At 41.3% G+C, this 17844-nt stretch overlaps 1 protein-coding gene across 1 annotated transcript in view; it reads left to right on the forward strand.

Moving 5' to 3' along the window:
* The first annotated feature begins 7375 nt into the window (after positions 1-7375).
* zc3h10 (zinc finger CCCH-type containing 10) overlaps positions 7376-17844 on the forward strand; it is a 31824-nt gene continuing 21355 nt past the window's right edge. The window contains exon 1 of the mRNA XM_060919143.1: positions 7376-7539. The gene's annotated coding sequence lies outside the window, so the exon portion shown is untranslated. The remainder of the gene's footprint in view (positions 7540-17844) is intronic.

Here is a 17844-nt window from a genome sequence, read left to right on the forward strand (position 1 = left end):
CAAATTTCACAACTTTTTACCAGACGGTTCTATGGGCTGCCATAGACTTGCAGAGGCGGAAGTGGACTGAATAATAATAATAATAATAAATATAGCTGCAAGCAGCAATGAGGGGGCCAAGCAGCCTATGAGCCTAGTCGTCAGGCTCGCAGAATGCATTTGGGCCAGACAGATGGTCACGAGCACACACAAGAAGTTTCATGTCGATATACCATCGTTTGACTGAGATACAAGGTCATTTGTTGTTCGGCGGCTTCATCATCAAATTCGATTGACTGTGATGGCTGAAATTACTTCAAGTGTACTTGGTGTGTATGTGTGTGTGTGTGTGTGTGTGTGTGTGCTAGAAGACTGCTGACATATGAGCTCAATGACATATGAGCCAAAATATATTTTGTATAGTTATAGCGCCCCCTAATGGCCAATGTGCACCACATTTGGTAGGAGAGCTTGCGGAGGGGTGGGGCATAATCCCACCAAGGTTGGTTAAGAAATGTCAAAGGGCTGCCGAGATATGAGCTCACATCCTGTTTGACATCTTCGCAGCTGAGTTTCATTGGCTGCTGCGGCCAAACAGTTTAAACATTTCAAAAGACTGAGGATAAATTTTGTGCGGCTTGGTGCAATGATGCTATCAACCAAGTCTGGGCAAATTTGGTCAAAAATTGAGGGAGGAGTAGCAATTTACATGATTTTAACAAATTTCAAAATGGCGGAAAATCTACCAGGTGCAATATGACGAGATAGGATAGGTTGGATTCGGTTTGACCGATGGATTCCAGCAATACTAAGATTTTGACAATCAGCCGTACGGTTCAAAAGTAACAAGCAGAAATGTACTTCCAAATTTGTCCTGTTGGTGGCGCTAGAGAGTTTGAGGCGGTGAGTTGAAATTTGCTGACAAGAACCTTGAGCGAGCCTAGAATCAGTGTGCCAAATTTCTCAACCTCTCGTCTGACGGTTCTATGGGTTGCCATAGAATTTCATTGATTTTAACAAAATTCAAAATGGCGGAAAATCCTCAAGGCTGAATATGACGTGATAGGGTGCGATGGATTCGGCTTGAACCAAGGATTCCAGAGATCGTGGAATTTTGTTTTTAGCCCAAACGCATCATGAGATATGAGCCAAAATTCATTTTTGCTAGTTATAGCGCCCCCTAGCGGCCAAGTTGGTCCACGTTTTTTGGGGACCTTTCTGGTGGTGTCTGTCATAATGCCACCAAGTTTCGTTAAGATCTGCCAAAGGGCGGCCGAGATGTGAGCACACATCCTCTTTCGCGTCTGTGCAGCCAAATTTGATTGGCTGCCACAGCCAAACGCTTATGAAATTCGAAAATCCGTGTAAGATTCTTGTGCAGTTTCCTCCACCGTTGCTATGGACCAAATTTGGGAGAAAATGGTCAAAAACTGAGGGAGGAGTAGCATTTTAATTGATTTTCACATAATTCAAAATGGCGGAAAATCTACCAGGTGCAATATGACGAAACAGGGCGCGTTGGATTCATTTTGACCCAAGCATTCCAGAGATACTAAGCTTTTGACGATCAGACGTATGGTTCAAAAGTAACAACCAGAAATGTACCTGCGAATTTGACCTGTTGGTGGCGCTAGAGAGTTTGAGGTGGTGAGTTGAAATTTGGTCACAAGACCCTTGAGGGTGCCTAGAATCAGTCTGCCAAATTTGAAAACCTCTAGTCATACGGTTCTATGGGTTGCCATCGAATTTCTTTGATTTTAACAAAATTCAAAATGGCGGAAAATCCTCAAGTCAGAATATGACGGCATAGGGTGCGATGCATTCGTCTTGACCCATGGATTCCAGAGATAGTGGAATTTTGTTTCTACCCAAAACGCATCATGAGATATGAGCCAAAAGACATTTTTCCTAGTTATAGCGCCCCCTAGCAGCCAATTTGTTCCAAATTTTTTGTTGCCCTTTGGGGAGGGGTGCTGCATAAAGCCACCAAGTTTCGTTAAGATAGGCCAAAGGGTGGCCGAGAAATGAGCACACTTCCTGTTTTGCATCTGCAAGCCAAATTTGATTGGCTGCCACAGCCAAACGCTTAGGAAATTCTAATTACCGGGTAAGATTCTTGTGCAGATTAGTCCCCAGTTGCCATCTACCAAGCTTGGGAGAAATTGTTCAAAAATTGAGGGAGGAGAAGCATTTTAATTGATTTTCACATAATTCAAAATGGCGGAAAATCTACTGGGTGGAATATGACGAGACAGGGCGCGTTGGAGTCGCTGTGACACAAGCATTCCAGCGATACTAAGATTTTGATGATCAGACGTATGGTTCAAAAGTAACAAGCAGAAATGTACCTGCAACTTTGACCTGTTGGTGGCGCTAGAGAGTTTGAGGTGGTGAGTTGAAATTTGGTGACAAGATCCGTGAGGCAGCCTAGAATCAGTTTGCCAAGTTTAAAAACCTCTAGTCAGATGGTTCTATGCGTTGCCATAGAATTTCATTGATTTTAACAAAATTCAAAATGGCGGAAAATCCTCAAGGCAGAATATGACGTCATAGGGTGCGATGGATTCGTCTTGACCCATGGATTCCAGAGATAGTTGAATTTTCTTTCTAGCCAAAACGCATCATGAGATATGAGCCAAAAGGCATTTTTCCTAGTTATAGCGCCCCCTAGCGTCCAATTTGGTCCAAATTTGTTGTGGCCCTTTGGGAAGGGGTTATGCATAATGCCACCAAGTTTCGTCAAGATTGGCCAAAGGGCCACCGAGATATGAGTGCACTTCCTGTTTTGCGTCTGCGCAGCCAAATTTGATTGGCTGCCACGGCCAAACGCTTGTGAAATTCAAATCACCGGGTATAACTTTTGTGCAGGTTAGTCCAATTATGCTATCTTCCAAGTTTGGGAGAAATTGGTAAAAAATTGAGGGAGTTGAAACATTTTAATTGATTTTCACAAAATTCAAAATGGCGGGAAAAGTATATGGCGGAAAATGACGTCATGGGGTGCCTTCGATTCGTCTTGGCCCAAGGATTCCAGGGATACCAAGTTTTTGAAAATCAGACCAACGGTTCAAAAGTTACAAGCAGAAATGTACCTGCGACTTTGAGCTGTTGGTGGCGCTAGAGGGTTTGAGGTAGAGGCCTGAAATTTGCTGAGAGGAATGTTGAGAGTGTCTAGAATCAGTGTGCCAAATTTCACAACTTTTTACCAGACGGTTCTATGGGCTGCCATAGACTTGCAGAGGCGGAAGTGGACTGAATAATAATAATAATAATAATAATAATAATAATAATAATAATAATAAGAAACAATAGAATCACTATGGGTGCCTTCGCAGCTTCGCTGCTTGGCCCCCAATAAGAAACAATAGAATCACTATGGGTGCCTTCGCAGCTTCGCTGCTTGGCCCCCAATAAGAAACAATAGAATCACTATGGGTGCCTTCGCAGCTTTGCTGCTTGGCCCCCAATAATAATAATAATAATAATAATAATAAGAAACAATAGAATCACTATGGGTGCCTTCGCAGCTTTGCTGCTTGGCCCCCAATAACACAAACAAAGGCTTGATAACGTCAAACACGAGTATACTGATTTATTATTTCGCAAAGTTTGTTTGTGTTCAGCGTCCTTAAATGCACACACTGATTGTGCTCTAATCCGAGATGGGTGCATGTAATCAGTTCTTGAGGCACGCACTGTTTGTTGAGAGCGTGACTGTGCAGGGTGCAAGTGGTAGTTCATGACTGGTGGACACGCATGAACGTGACAAAAAAGTTATTTTAATGAATTTTAAAATGAATCTATTCCATATAGTGGTGGCACGGTGGTGTAGTGGTTAGCACTGTTCCCTCATAGCAAGAAGGTTCAGGGTTCGAGCCCAGTGGCCAACAGGGGCCTTTCTGTGTGGAGTTTGCATGTTCTCCTCATGTCTGTGTGGGTTTCCTTCAGGTGCTCCAGTTTCCCCCACAGTTCAAAGACATGTGGTTAGGTTAACATGGGGCAGCCTTGGGCTGAAGTGCCCTTGAGCAAGGCACCTAACCCCCAACTACTCCCTGGGCAATGTAGTATAGCTGCCCACTGCTCTGGGTGTGTGTGCTCATTGCTCACTTGTGTGTACATGTATGTGTTCACTGCTTCAGATGGGTTAAATGCAGAGGAGGAATTTCACTGTGTGCTTAAGTCTGGGGTTGAGTGTACTGTACGTGTGACAAATAAAGGCTTCTTCTTCTTATGCACCAAACAACAGTGCAAGGTATTTGGCCTTCTTGGAGTCACTGTGTGGTGTCCTGGAAGGGGTGCCACCTGGGGACTCCATAGTTCTCCTGGGGGACTTCAACACTCATGTGGGCAATGATGGAGAAACCTAGAGGGGGGTGATTGGGAGGAACAGCTTGCCTGATCTAAACCCAAGCGGTGTTTTGTTGTTGGACTTCTGTGCTCATCATGGATTGGCCATAACAAACACCATGTTCAAGCATAAGGTGGCTCATAAGTGTACCTGGCACCAGAACACCTTAGGCTAAAGATCGATGATCAACTTTGTGATCATATCATCAGATCTGCGGCCATATGTCTTGGACACTTGGGTTAAGAGAGGAGCAGAGCTGTCAACTGATCACCACCTGGTGGTGAGTTGGATCAGATGGCAGGGGAGGCAGAGACTTAACTGGAAAAGTAAAAAACAATAACAATGAAGGGAAGTGCTATAAAGATATGGTAAGGAATGTGGGTAAAGTTGAGTAAATAAGAGGAGGTAATGAAAGGGGGAAAAAGTCAGGAAATACTTTTCTTGGGGCAAATTTGATTGGATACGATGTTTTAACACAGGGGCAGAGCCGGGGGGGTCCAACCCAGTAAGGGTCGCAGGCAAGCTGGAGCCTATCCCAACTGACTATGGGTGAGAGGCAGGGTACACCCTGGACAAGTCGCCAGGCCATTGCAGGGCTGATACATAGAGACAGACAACCATTCACACTCACACCTACGGTCAATTTGGAGGCACCAATTAGCCTAACCTGCATGCCTTTGGACTGTGGGGGAAAACGATGCACCCGGAGGAAACCCGGGCGGACACTGGGAAAGCATGCAAACTCCACACAGAAAGGCCCTCATCGGCTGCTGGGTTCGAAAGCAGGACCTTCTTGCTGTGAGGTGACAGTACTAACCACTACATCACCATGCCGCCTGCAGCAGTAACATATAGATTAGATTAGATAAAACTTTATTGATCCCTTTGGGAGGGTTCCCTCAGGGAAATTAAGATTCCAGCAACATCATTACAGATAAACAGAGAAAAGAAATAGAGAAAACTTCTAGATAAATTAAAATAAATTAAGTATTTACATACAGTCTACAAATATAAAAGAATAAGATATGGGGAAGGGGCGGGAGAAGTCAAAAACACGCGATGTGCGTGGTAATATGGCGGCCAGATGGCTTCACTTGTCTGTCCAGATATTTTACATAGAGATCAGTGATGGAGATCGATCAACAACATGAAAAACGTGTTCATTCCGCAGTCTCATTCTCATCTCATCTCATTATCTCTAGCCGCTTTATCCTGTTCTACAGGGTCGCAGGCAAGCTGGAGCCTATCCCAGCTGACTATGGGCGAAAGGCGGGGTACACCCTGGACAAGTCGCCGGGTCATCACAGGGCTGACACATAGACACAGACAACCATTCACACTCACATTCACACCTACAGTCAATTTAGAGTCACCAGTTAACCTAACCTGCATGTCTTTGGACTGTGGGGGAAACCGGAGCACCCGGAGGAAACCCACGCGGACACAGGGAGAACATGCAAACTCCGCACAGACAGGCCCTCGCCGGCCACGGGGCTCGAACCCGGAACTTCTTGCTGTGAGGCGACAGCGCTAACCACTACACCACCGTGCCGCCAATTCCGTAGTCTATAATGTGAAATGCATTTTCATGTGTCTGCACATGATTGGACATAGTGATGACGTCATCTTTGTGACGTCACACGAAGCAACAGTCTACACATATGGTAAAACTGTCTCTAGTGTAAATGGTTTATAGATGTCCAAAATTAGGACATATTTGAGTTTTTGCACAGATATTATGGTCCGTACACATGCTATGCTGGAAACTCTCGCATACATGTCAACCTATACGGATTGTCTGGAAATTATATGGATTTTAGCTAATTTCAAGGGCGTACGGGCGTATAAACAAAGTGTTACGGATTTTCAGTATTTTCTGACCTAAATTTATTTTGTGTATCTTACTTGAATATCGTCAGCTGATCGTTGCAAAAACATACAAAAGCTCGATATATACACAAAGAACAGCGTGTATGCAGGGGCAGATAACCCAGACTATGTGAAACCGGATGTTTATTCCTCAAGCCTCGTGCAGTATCGCGACTGCGAGACTTCGCTCGTTCCGGTCATGCGCACGATCTGCATTTAAACGCGCCAAACGGTCATTGTTCGAACGATTTTCTCATTGTGCAGAGCGACATTGTTTACACCTGAGAGATTTTGAATAGCTTCTGCTGAGTGAAAGAATGGGAACACCGAGAAAGAAAATGAGATATGGCGGGCGGTATCTTCCTGAATGGAAGGAGACATTTAATGGTGTCATTGTTCACGCGAAAAATGAGGAGTACGTGCACTGCACAGTTTGTGTGCGAGATATAAAAGTTGCGGCGTCTGGAGTTTACGACGTGAGGGAACACATGAGGTCCAAACTACATCAGCGAAATTTGCACCAGAAACAGAATCAGCCGCAAATGACGATGTTTGCAAAGCCTAAGACCGATGATCAACCAACAAGTGTAATAAGAGCAGAAGTTACGATCTGTAATTTTATTGCTCAGCACAATTTGCTGCTAGCCGTTGCGGACCACCTGACAGAACTGTTGCCGCGAATTTGCACGGACAGTACGTTTGCGAAATCTATCAGCTGTAGGCGCACCAAAACAACGCAAATAATCAAAAGGAGCTTGGCCCCCGAAGCTACACTACCGATCATCCAGCACTGCCAGACGTCGCCATTTTCCTTGATGATCGACGAATCCAATGAGAAAAAGACGGACAAGCGACTGGCCGTTTTGGTGCGGATCTTCGACATAAACAGAGGGGCGAAGTCAAGAATCATAGACATGCCCGTGTGCAATATCGGCACGGGCGAGGCAATTTTCGACATGCTGGACGAAGTTCTCAGGCAAGTTATATTTACTTATTTATTTATTAAGTTTGGTGCGATTCGAAGGCTATAAGGATTTTATGTTGATTTTTATGGATTTCTTCCTCTGATACTACAGGTGGACGCCCAAAGGGGTTGACATGTATGCTCTCGAAGAAAAAAAAAAACAACCTAACTCACTAAAGAATCAAGTCTGTGAAACTGCGCAAACATACAGTTCGGTACTGAGTGTGAACACATCTATTAGTCTGAAGCAGGCGGAAGTTGTAGCCTGTTCAGCTTCAGCGTGTGAAAACATCGTAAATATCCCTTCATTTTGATTTATAGAAAAATGTTGTGCAGACGGGATTGCTTTCACGTGGATTGAACTTCTTGTAAACGTTGGGTAGGTGATCGTTTAATGTTGTACAAAGTTGCCAGGTTTGCTTAGTAGCTCGTTTTCTTAGCTAGCTAATAAGCTATGGCTAGCTATTTTGTCTGGTACTATGACTTATCCGGAGCAGGCCTTTGTTACTCAGCGAGCCATAAAATAAAGTGTCTTTTTAATTTATTTTTTTTAGTTGTGTAAAATTGAACGAGAAACTAATTTAATACATCACCTAATACTTTTGTGTGCATCAACAGTGGGAGTTACGTTACGAAGTAACTAGATAGCAGTTTAATTTAATTCGAGTTGTTTTGCACTAGTTCAGATTACACGAGGCGCTACACTGTAAAAAATGATTTGTTGTTTTAAGGGTTGTTTTACAATCAGGGTACAAAGTTTGTGTCACGGGGGTCCAAAATTCAAATTGATTCAAACTGGTTCTTGTACCAGTTTTTAAGTGAAGGACAAGTTAAAGAACAGATTTCAGGTAATTTGACATGTGTGTATGGTAGTTTTGTGTAATCTGCTATAAGATAAAGAAGATTAAGTGTAGCTTTAAGCAGGGCTGGGAGAAACAAATGAAGTGATTCTTGGAGAGGACTTTTTTTTTTTTTTTGACAATTCAGAATCCACGACTTCCATAGTGCTTTTAAATATAAGGCTGTAAGCTTTGCGTTAGTTGTCTCTAATATTTATGTCCCAATATCTTGAGCACATTTTAGGATGAAAATAATCATTTTAGATATGTTATTTTATATTGAAAAATTAGCTGTCTCGGAGAGGACTTTTTTTGACGCAATTACATACTAATTTGATCAAAATAGTCTGAAAACTTACTGGCATTCAACATTAAAACTTAACTATGTTTCCAATGATATGGAACCAAATATTTGTTTTATGGTATAAAGAATGATTTAAGTGCATCCCTTTTGGAGCTACCTGTGGTCAAAAAAGCACTTTTTCTAAATGACACGAGTAATTTTGCTAAATATGACATATATTGCCATACATTCACCAGAAATAACGTTATCACCAAATATTTTTTTGCATGGTAAATAGAGCTATCACATGGCTACAATAAACAACCAAGTTTATTTAGTCAAGCCTTTTGATATTGAAGATAATAAGTGTTAAATGTGATTTTTAGCTTGCGTACCCTGATTGTAAAACAACCCTTAACTTAAAGTTAGTACCCGGGCTGCCTTAAAATTGAGTTCATTGAAATTAATATAGTAAGTTAACACAACGAGGTGAACAATTTAACTTGCTATATGAATTTCAATGAACTCAAAATTTTAAGGCAGCCCGGGTACTAACTGGATTGTTTTACAATCAGGGTACGCAAGCTAAAAATCACATTTAACACTTAGTATTATCTTCAATATCAAAAGGCTTGACTAAATAAACTTGGTTGTTTATTGTAGCCATGTGATAGCTCTATTTACCATGCAAAAAAAAATTGGTGATAACATTATTTTTGGTGAATGTATGGCAATATGTGTCATATTTAGCAAAATTACTCATGTCATTTAGAAAAAGTGCTTTTTGACCACAGGTAGCTCCAAAAGGGATGCACTTAAATCATTCTTTATACCATAAAACACATATTTGGTTCCATATCATTGGAAACATAGTTAAGTTTTAATGTTGAATGCCAGTAAGTTTTCAGACTATTTTGATCAAATTAGTATGTAATTGTGTCAAAAAAAAAATGTCCTCTCCGAGACAGCTAATTTTTCAATATAAAATAACATATCTAAAATGATTATTTTCATCCTAAAATGTGGTCAAGATATTGGGACATAAATATTAGAGACAACTAACACAGAGCTTACAGCCTTATATTTAAAAGCACTATGGAAGTCGTGGATTCTGAATTGTCAAAAAAAAATGTCCTCTCCGAGAATCACTTCATTTGTTTCTCCCAGCCCTGCTTAAAGCTACACTTAATCTTGTTATAATACAAACTATTATGCATGCCTATCTGTTCTTTAACTTGTCCTTCACTTAACTGGTACAAGAACCAGTTTGAATCAATCTGAATTTTGGACCCCTGTGACACAAACTTTGTACCCTGATTGTTAAACAACCCATCCTAAAGTTAAAACAACAAATAATTTTTTACAGTGTAAATACTCTTAAAACCTGAATAACATTATCTGATTACATTTTAAGCATGTGAATAAAACCATGATTTGGGATGCGAGTCCAAACACTTATACAGCACCTGGTGTCACGGTCTGAATTTACCAGGTAAATTTAAACTGTAGCAGCCACGGTCTGAATTTACCACAGTATAAATTTACCAACTTGGTATAATTGGGCCTAGCACTTTATCTTGATGAATATTGATTTGTTTAAGTAAGACGCCTCATGATTATTATAATTTAGTAATTCTCTCAAATTTACCAACTTCATATAATTAGACTGCTGTCATTGGGCCTAGTCGGAATTTACACAGCAAATTCCTGTGTTGAATTAACACTTTCAGAGTTAATTTGGGTCCAATTGGACCTATATAAACACTCTGGGTGTTAATTCAACACTGGGGATTTTGCTATGTAGTGAAAGTTCATTATGTCTACCTATTGAAACTATTCTTTAAATTCGTTTCTTAAGACAAGGATTTTTTAAGATGTTACCTTGACAGTTTCGGCGATAAACTTCCGCCTTCTTCAAAACAGTCCGACTGTTTTGAAGAAGGCGGAAGTTTATCGCCGAAACTGTCAAGGTAACATCTTAAAAAATCCTTGTCTTAAGAAACGAATTTAAAGAATAGAATAACTGGGGATTTTGCTGTGTACCAGCCCAATATGATAGATTTATGATCATACTTGATCCACAAATAAATTTTCACTTTATCTTGATGAATATTGATTTGAGTGAGACTCATCACGATTATAATATAGTTATTCTGTCAAATTTACCAACCTGGTATAATTAGACTCCTGTCATTGGACCTAGTCAGAATTTACCTGCCCAATATGATATGGGATTTACGTTCATACTTGATCCACAAATAAATTATTTTCACTTTATCTTGATGAATGAATGAATGAATGACCCGTGTTTTAGTTCGTTTATGCACTAAGTAGGCTGATCAGACTTTATCTTCATGAATATTGATTTGTTTAAGTATATATGAAAGAACGAAGTCAGAATGTAAAGTGTTTTGAACAATTTTATTAACTTTATTTACACATATACTAATAAAATTCAATCCAAACCGCGCGTTCTATTAGTCCACAAACATGTTGAAATGCTTGGAACAAAATCGCAGCAAGAAACGGTAAATTTAGACTTCCCGGAAGTTGACCGGGAAAAAAAAATTCGGTCTGCGCATGATAAATTTATACCAGCGCACGATCAGACCGTGACACCAGTGCTATTCTTGAGATCAATCATACATCGGTATTTGTTTTGTCTATTCTAAGAGAAAACCATGAATGGTTTTCCTAAGGAAACTTGTATAGTTTTCTGCAGTCCATGTTCTGTCATTTTGAAAATGTAAAACCAGCTCAGGTGCAAGAGTTTCAAGTAAATGAGCAACAGGGATAAAGTTACTTAAGAGTATATTATTGTACTGTTGAAATCTCATCTCATTATCTCTAGCCGCTTTATCCTGTTCTACAGGGTCGCAGGCAAGCTGGAGCCTATCCCAGCTGACTACGGGCAAAAGGCGGGGTACACCCTGGACAAGTCGCCAGGTCATCACAGGGCTGACACATAGACACAGACAACCATTCACATTCACACCTACGGTCAATTTAGAGTCACCAGTTAACCTAAAGCCTAGGTCACAACCGGCCCTACGTGCTCCTACGGCCGGTCTACGTGCAAAAAACGCAAGAAACGCACGGAGGGCGCGTGTGTGACGTGCTGATTTTAAAGCCGCAAACCGGCCGCAGAGGTTCTTTGTCATGTCAAACAAACTCTATGGGCGCTTATGTTTTTTTCAGGTTGCAAGACAAACTTACGGCCAATGTGCGTCTTTCTCCACAAACAAAAAAAACGCAGCGATTTGGGAAATGCCAAAAATCGCACGGCCAAAAAAATCTCACGTCCCGTTGTGACCTAGACTTAACCTGCATGTCTTTGGACTGTGGGGGAAACTGGAGCACCCGGAGGAAACCCATGCGGACACAGGGAGAACATGCAAACTCCGCACAGAAAGGCCCTCACCAGCCACGGGGCTCGAACCCAGACCTTTTTGCTGTGAGGCGACAGCGCTAACCACTACACCACCGTGCCGCTCTACTGTTGAAATAGACCCTTTAAATATACAGCAGTTGATTTTTAAAAAATGTCTTACTTGTAAAAAGTATATATTCTGCAAAGCATTTAGGACATGATCAAAAGTTGAAGAGATGCCCTCAGCACAACTTTACCAAGTTACTTAGATAACTCGTTTGTAAAATTGACTTCTAGTCTGGAATCTTGTGTTTGGATGGGTTTCCTGGTAATCATTTCATAGACACTGGGAGCAGAGGTTTGTGAATAGCAATTAAAAAGTCAAACCCATGTACATAACTGTTAGACACCTAATCTTGATTAAAAAAAAAAAAACCAAACACTTCATCTTACCTAATGCACTTTTAATCAGCCTGTGAGATCACTGCCTTCTTAAAACAGGAAGTGCTCAATATGCATACACGTGTTAGATGACTAAATGGAGTAAGTAGCTTATTTGTTAAAAATGAGACTGCATCTACCTGCAAAATCATAGTGGTGTCTATACAGTGGTGCTTGAAAGTTTGTGAACCCTTTAGAATTTTCTATATTTCTGCATTAATATGACCTAAAACATCATCAGATTTTCACACAAGTCCTAAAAGTAGATAAAGAGAACCCAGTTAAACAAATGAGACAAAAATATTATATTTGGTCATTTATTTATTGAGGAAAATGATCCAATATTACACATCTGTGAGTGGCAAAAGTATGTGAACCTCTAGGATTAGCAGTTAATTTGAAGGTGAAATTAGAGTCAGGTGTTTTCAATCAATGGGATGACAATCAGGTGTGAGTGGGCACCCTGTTTTATTTAAAGCACAGGGATCTATCAAAGTCTGATCTTCACAACACATGTTTGTGGAAGTGTATCATGGCACGAATAAAGGAGATTTCTGAGGATCTCAGAAAAAGCGTTGTTGATGCTCATCAGGCTGGAAAAGGTTATAAAACCATCTCTAAAGAGTTTGGACTCCACCAATCCACAGTCAGACAGATTGTGTACAAATGGAGGAAATTCAAGACCATTGTTACCCTCCCCAGGAGTGGTCGACCAACAAAGATCACTCCAAGAGCAAGGCATGTAATAGTCGGTGAGGTCACAAAGGACCCCAGGGTAACTTCTAAGTGACTGAAGGCATCTCTCACATTGGATAATGTTAATGTTCATGAGTCCACCACCAGGAAAACACTGAACAACAATGGTGTGCATGGCAGGGTTGCAAGGAGAAAGCCACTGCTCTCCAAAAAGAACATTACTGCTCGTCTGCAGTTTGCTAAAGATCACGTGGACAAGCCAGAAGGCTATTGGAAAAATGTTTTGTGGACGGATGAGACCAAAATAGAACTTTATGGTTTAAATGAGAAGCGTTATGTTTGGAGAGAGAAAAACATTCCATTCCAGCATAAGAACCTCATCCCATCTGTGAAACATGGTGGTGGTAGTATCATGGTTTGAGCCTGTTTTGCTGCATCTGGGCCAGGACAGCTTGCCATCACTGATGGAACAATGAATTCTGAATTATACCAGAGAATTCTAAAGGAAAATGTCAGGACATCTGTCCATGAATTGAATCTCAAGAGAAGGTGGGTCACGCAGCAAGACAACAACCCTAAGCACACAAGTCATTCTACCAAAGAATGGTTAAAGAAGAATAAAGTTAATCTTTTGGAATGGCCAAGTCAAAGTCCTGACCTTAATCCAATCGAAATTTTGTGGAAGGACCTGAAGCGAGCAGTTCATGTGAGGAAACCCACCAACATCCCAGAGTTGAAGCTGTTCTGTATGGAGGAATGAGCTAAAATTCCTCCAAGCCGCTGTGCAGGACTGATCAACAGTTACCGGAAACATTTAGTTGCAGTTATTGCTGCACAAGGGGGTCACACCAGATACTGAAAGCAAAGGTTCACATACTTTTGCCACTCACAGATATGTAATATTGGATCATTTTCCTCAATAAATAAATGACCAAGTATAATATTTTTGTCTCATTTGTTTAACTGGGTTCTCTTTATCTACTTTTAGGACTTGTGTGAAAATCTGATGATGTTTTAGGTCATATTTATGCAGAAATATAGAAAATTCTAAAGGGTTCACAAACTTTCAAGCACCACTGTATGTTTAGGACTAAAATTATCATTCCACTATTGCCTTAGCCAAAACCAGTAGGTAATTTGGTCTGTAATTTTCTTAGAGAAGAGATGCAAAAACATTGAGGTGGCCCATTCTGGTCGAAGTAAAATAACAGAATATCACCTGGAAATGTTTTAATTCAGATCCTTGTATAAATTTATACCGCAGGTCGGTTGAATGCTTAAATCTGATTGGTCAGAAGGTGTGCATTATTTATGTACAACAGCACAAGCAGTTCTGGCTGTAATATGATCATTATATTTGCTTATGATGTTATGGTTTCCATAGCGACAGCTTATACACTGGAACTTGTACAGCGGACACTCCATGCATCTAAAATGGGTGATTTGTTTAACAAAGAAATTCATATAATCATTGATGTGGGAAAGTGTTTTTTTTTTTTTTTGGTTCAGTGAAATTTCACATTTCTTAATGGAGTCTCAGTTGTGAGCACATGCTCGGTTATGCTTTCCATTTTGTCACTAAAATGTCAAGCTCTGTGTGTGTCCGAAAGAAGCCCCTTTCACATATGAAACTCATTTACGTATCGGGTAAAAACAGCACGTTCTAGATAATTCTTCCATAACTGTGAAGTAAGGGGTGTCTTGTATTCCCACCTGACTGTACTTAAAGTGCATATCACGGGTAAATTCAGGAGCAAGATCAATGTAATTCTCCTATTTTATATTAAACTTTGGTCAAATATCTGTAACATTCTGCATTCTCTGCAATTTTTTTTACCTTGTGCAATACCTGAAAAATTCAGTTGAAATCAAGCCATTTGAGGCGAATTGGTCCGCCTCTGAAAAAAATTTGGTATTTGGATTTCCCGGGAAACATTGATTTTCGTGACGTCATCTGTGGGACGCCTCCCTCTGAATCCTACGTCAGCGCTGGTTTGTTTATGAGAAAACGATCTGGTGGTTTTCTGCAAATTTCTTCAACATTATTGCGTAATTATTAAAATGGTTAACAGATGTATTGTAGAAGGGTGTAGCAACACCAATCTTGATGGGATTAGTACTCATCGTTTTCCAAAAGACCGGACAGTGAGAGAGAAATGGGAGCGCTTGGTCTACACAGGCTGTGCACTGAAACCGTGCAAAGCTCTCGCAGCCTGCTGGTGCTTCCGCAGGTAACGTCACGAATCTGGCTCCAGACTCCCTTGGGATTTTTCCAGACGTGTTTTGTTATTTTATTTTTTTCTGCTGTAGACAGATGGCCTTGTGCAAAATTACCCTTCTGGATGAGTGTGTGAAGGGACATACTTTCATATTAAAAAAAAAAAAGAAATTGGTCCAGAATATGCCCTTTAATGGGATGCTATGGAGCGTAAACCTCTGCAAGACGTGTAAAGCATGCAAGACCGGATATGGCATATAATTCATTACAATTTCCTGCCATAACTGCCAGTGTTTTTCTTTCTTTATTTAAAATTTGTAGCCGGTTGCTTTACAGTGAGGCAATACAGTTATTCAGATTATGTAGGTGTCAGTAGTTCCATTGCAATATTACTGCATCATCGTTTGCACATTGTTTCCCACACATGGACTGCATCAGAATAATCATGCTGCCTTACTATATAGTACATTAAAAAGCAGTACATCATAATCCGTGGGTATCCGAATCAATGAACTGTATTAAAGGAGAACTGAAGTCATTTTTAAACTTGCTTTATTTCCTAATTAACGTGTTTATTCAATTACGTTTTCGGTTTTAGTAACCTTATATCGTGACTCGTATTGGCAACTAACTGCAATTAAATATTATATTTATCGGCCTATTCGGTTTTTAGCCATGTTGAATTTAGTTTGTTTGGTCCACAGCAGGCATCACTTATCCGCGCGATCTTCACGAGACTTGTGTGAGACTTCGAAACGTGAAGTGTCAGCCAGGTGTCAGTGCGGCCATTTTGAAAACTGTTTTCCAAACGAAATATTGCACAAAAATGAGTTTAAATGACGGTTACTGCCTACTTTTTTTCAAACTTTCCTGATTGCTATCAAAACAAACAAAACTTACGGCTTGATTACATCAGCATTCGAAAGAGGGCGCACATGTCTTTTGACAACGTTGGCAGATGTTGGTCACTTTGATTTCTGCTGTACGTTTTACTTCCGTCCTACGATGTCTCACACAGGTCTCAACGAATCTCGTTTACGGCCATTGCTTTGACATATGGACTGATGTTACATAGCATGTTTCAAACACTCATAACTTGCTATAGCAGTGACAAAATAGCTATCAAAAATGCCTTCCTATATTTAATAAAATGAGAAATAGAATTTTGATGATAAAATTTGCGGGGCGGCACGGTGGTGTAGTGGTTAGCGCCATCGCCTCACAGCGAGAAGGTCCGGGTTCGAGCCCTGTGGTCGGCGAGGGCCTTTCTGTGTGGAGTTTGCATGTTCTCCTCGTGTCCGCGTGGGTTTCTTCCGGGTGCTCTGGTTTCCCCCACAGTCCAAAGACATGCAGGTTAGGTTAACTGGTGACTCTAATGCCGCTTTTCCACTACAAACGCGGCTGAGTCGGGCTGAGCTGTGCCGTGCTGAGTTGGGCTAAGTCGAGCTGAGTGGGGCTATTGAAGTTGCATTTCGACTACAACCGCGCTGAACCGTGCTGGCTGGAAGTGGGTGGACACATTGGGTGGAGTTAGCGAAAGTGGGTGGACATCACGTGATGTCATTAAGCAGCGCAAACAGTGACAGCAGTGAGCTTTTAAGCGGTAGTCTCACGACCCGGATAGTAAACAATAAACATGGAGGACATGGAGTCGTTAGTGTTGCTGGTCTTGGTTCTGTGGCTTGTTGTCACCGACAACGCCAACAGATACTGGCAAGAGCGTATAGATGAGGCGAGGCGCATAAGGCTTCAGAAATTCTCGTAATTCGTAATTATTCTTCTTCCGGGTTTACGGTGTTTGCAGATCCCAGCGTGCTCGCGGGGCGTGTGTGGGCATGTGAGGACACGCCTCCTCACCAATCAGTGCACAGGGGAGTGTCTGCTCACGCCCCCAGCCTCACTCGGCTCGCTTTGGCTCGCTTCAGCCCCACTCCAAAACGGTGCGAGTTTTAGGGGCTAAGCAGGGCTGAAGCGAGCCGAGTCGTGCTGTTCTTTGGTAGTCGAAACGCGAGCCGTGTCGGGCTGAAGTGAGCTGAAAAAGGGTAGTGGAAAAGGGCCATAAATTGACCGTAGGTGTGAATGGTTGTCTGTGTCTATGTGCCAGCCCTGTGATGACCTGGCGACTTGTCCAGGGTGTACCCCGCCTTTCGCCTGTAGTCAGCTGGGATAGGCTCCAGCTTGCCTGCGACCCTGTAGGACAGGATAAAGCGGCTAGAGATAATGAGATGAAAAAAAAATTGCCTTCAGTTCTCCTTTAATCCAGTTCCATGGTTCAAATACTCAGTAGGCATTCAATAGTAGTTAAATACTATCCAGATCTACTGCATCTACATTATGTAAAAGTACCAGAATATATAGTAAAGGTCAGGTAGTAGGTACTTAACCGATGTTAATAACCCCGATTCCAAAAAAGTTAGGGTGCTGTAAACTGTAAATACAAAACAGAATATGGAAATCTGCAAATCATGGAAACCCTATATTTCATTGAAAATAGTACAAAGACAACATATCAAATGTTATAAAAAGAACATCCCAGAGAGGCAGAGTTTCTCAGAAGTAAAGATGGGGAGGGATTCACCGCTCTGTGAAAGACTGCGTGGGCAAACAATGCAACAATTTAAGAATAACGTTCCTCAATGTAAAATTGCAAAGAATTTTGGGATCACATCATCTATGGAACATAATATCATTAAAAGATTCAGAGACACTGGAGAAATCTCTGTATGCAAGAGACAAGGCTGAAAACTGACATTGGATGCCTGTGATTTTTAGGCCCTCAGACAACACTGCATTAAAAGCAGGCATGTGTCTGTCGTGGAAATCACTGTATGGGTTCA

The sequence above is a fragment of the Neoarius graeffei genome, chromosome 4 (genome assembly GCF_027579695.1).
Source record: "Neoarius graeffei isolate fNeoGra1 chromosome 4, fNeoGra1.pri, whole genome shotgun sequence".
NCBI lineage: Eukaryota > Metazoa > Chordata > Actinopteri > Siluriformes > Ariidae > Neoarius > Neoarius graeffei.